The sequence below is a fragment of the Cyprinodon variegatus genome, unplaced genomic scaffold, assembly GCF_000732505.1.
Source record: "Cyprinodon variegatus isolate N-32 unplaced genomic scaffold, C_variegatus-1.0 Scaffold32, whole genome shotgun sequence".
NCBI lineage: Eukaryota > Metazoa > Chordata > Actinopteri > Cyprinodontiformes > Cyprinodontidae > Cyprinodon > Cyprinodon variegatus.
This window is the reverse complement of record NW_015150485.1, coordinates 652,836-654,824: the sequence shown is the minus strand read 5'-3', so window position 1 is coordinate 654,824 and position 1,989 is coordinate 652,836. Positions and strand designations below refer to the sequence as shown.

General features: G+C 41.1%; 1 protein-coding gene across 1 annotated transcript in view; it reads right to left on the bottom strand.

Annotated features, from left to right (window-relative positions):
* Nucleotides 1-1,571, bottom strand: part of LOC107102195 (transmembrane protein 230-like) — a 12,478-nt gene extending 10,907 nt beyond the window's left edge. Inside the window, exon 1 of the mRNA XM_015401406.1 lies at nucleotides 1,477-1,571. The gene's annotated coding sequence lies outside the window, so the exon portion shown is untranslated. The remainder of the gene's footprint in view (nucleotides 1-1,476) is intronic.
* Nucleotides 1,572-1,989: the final 418 nt, after the last annotated feature.

Sequence of the window (1,989 nt, the reverse complement as noted above, 5' to 3'; positions counted from 1 at the left end):
GGTAAACAAAGAGCTAAGCCAAAAAGCAAAGCTCTCGATTTACCGGTCGATCTACGTTCCTGCTCTCATCTATGGTCATGAGCTTTGGGTCATGACCGAAAGAACGAGATCCCGGATACAAGCGGCTGAAATGAGTTTTCTCCGTAGTGTGTCTGGGCTCTCCCTTAGAGATAGGGTGAGGAGCTCAGTCATCTGGGGAGGACTCAGAGTAGAGCCACTGCTCCTCCACGTCGAAAGGAGCCAGTTGAGGCGGCTCGGACATCTGATTAGGATGCCTCCTAGATGCCTCAATGGTGAGGTGTTCTAGGCACATCCCACCGGGAGGCGGCCCAGGGGGAGACCCAGGACAAGCTGGAGGGACTATGTTTCACAGCTGGCCTGGGAGCACCTTGAGATTCCCCCGGAGGAGCTGTCCCAAGTGGCAGGGGAGAGGGACGTCTGGGCCTCCCTACTGAAGCTGCTACCCCCGTGACCCGACCCCGGATAAGCGAAAGAAGATGGATGGATGGATAATATATAATTTTGTTTTAATTGAGGCATGTGTAACATTCGCAATAATTGTGTCATTCATATCATGTAAATGAGGAAAACCAAGAAATATCAGCCAAAAAAATATCAGCAAGAAATGTTGGGATTGGCCTTGATAATGACTGTTTCTTTTGCACTTCTTCTGCCACTTATATCTGTCCTCTAAACACTATATTTATAAGCAGGCCTGAGCACTTTGAGAACACTCAGGGAGTCTGTAATTCTCTGTTAGATAACCATTAAGGCATCAGTATTCCTTGTGGTTTTGTAAGGCATAAAAAAAAAATCCACACTAAATGTTTAGAACTGTGGCTATCTTTTATCTATTTTCATTTTCTTATGCATTGATATAAGGTTTTAATGTATTTATCCATAGGTGTATTAGCTGTGTTTCACCATCTGTGATGTCACCAGAAGCGAGTTTAAACCGGTTCTTGGAAACACAGTCGAACTCTTGGTCAAATAATCATAACAGTATAAACACAATGTTGTGTAGTAAGTATCGCTAGTTATTTTGGGTTTTATTCATAAATATAGCTTTGAGGGGGAGATAGTAAGAGAAGGATGTAGTTGCACCGTTTAGGATTTTAATAGGAATAATTTGTCGAAAGTGTCGACTCTAATAATAAAGTTTTTTTTTTTTTTCTTATAACGTTAGGACCACCTCCTGATATTTAATCAGGAATATTTTTCAAAATGTCTAACACATTTAAAGCTCTACAAATCCGCCATAATTATAAAAGTATGTGTCTAAATGGTGATTCCCTCAGTACAAAGTTTATCTTATCTTAGTCGTTCGGGTTCACACCGTTTAAGCCCCCTAATTAGCTGCAGCATTAGCCTCCACGAAGTTACGCAGGTTAAAAAAAGCAGAGGATACAAATGGACAAACGCGACTGCTTTCGTTAAAAAAAATGTCCTCGTCTGTTCTTTTACGGACTCTCTTACCTTTATATGAGGTAGATTTAACACTGTTAAACTCGGAATACTCCTCCTCAGTACTGTCCCATCCGCAGTGTTTACATTGAGAGAAAACTTCCTTGTTATTCTATCACTGCGCATGCGCACAATGAGACACACACATATACTTGTTCTGCAATCGTAGTGAGGACCATGTGTTGACATCCATTGATTATCAGTCATTTTCACTCCTTTCTATGCCCTAACGCTAGAACTAACCATTACCAATGCATACCTCACCCTAACTTTAACAAATTGACACTTTAACCCTAAACCTAACCATTAGCAAAATAGCATTTGATGACCGGCAAAATTTCCTCACTTTCCAACAACTGTTCCTCAATTTGATGGTGAAATTGGAAAAATGGTCCTCACTCTGAGGGCTTTACAGGTATACAGACACCATCCCCTTCGTCTGGCAGCAGGTCATGATGGCCCAGTCTTGTGATTTAAAAAGGAAGAAAACAAAATTGAACAATTTCAAATGAAATGTAATTAAAA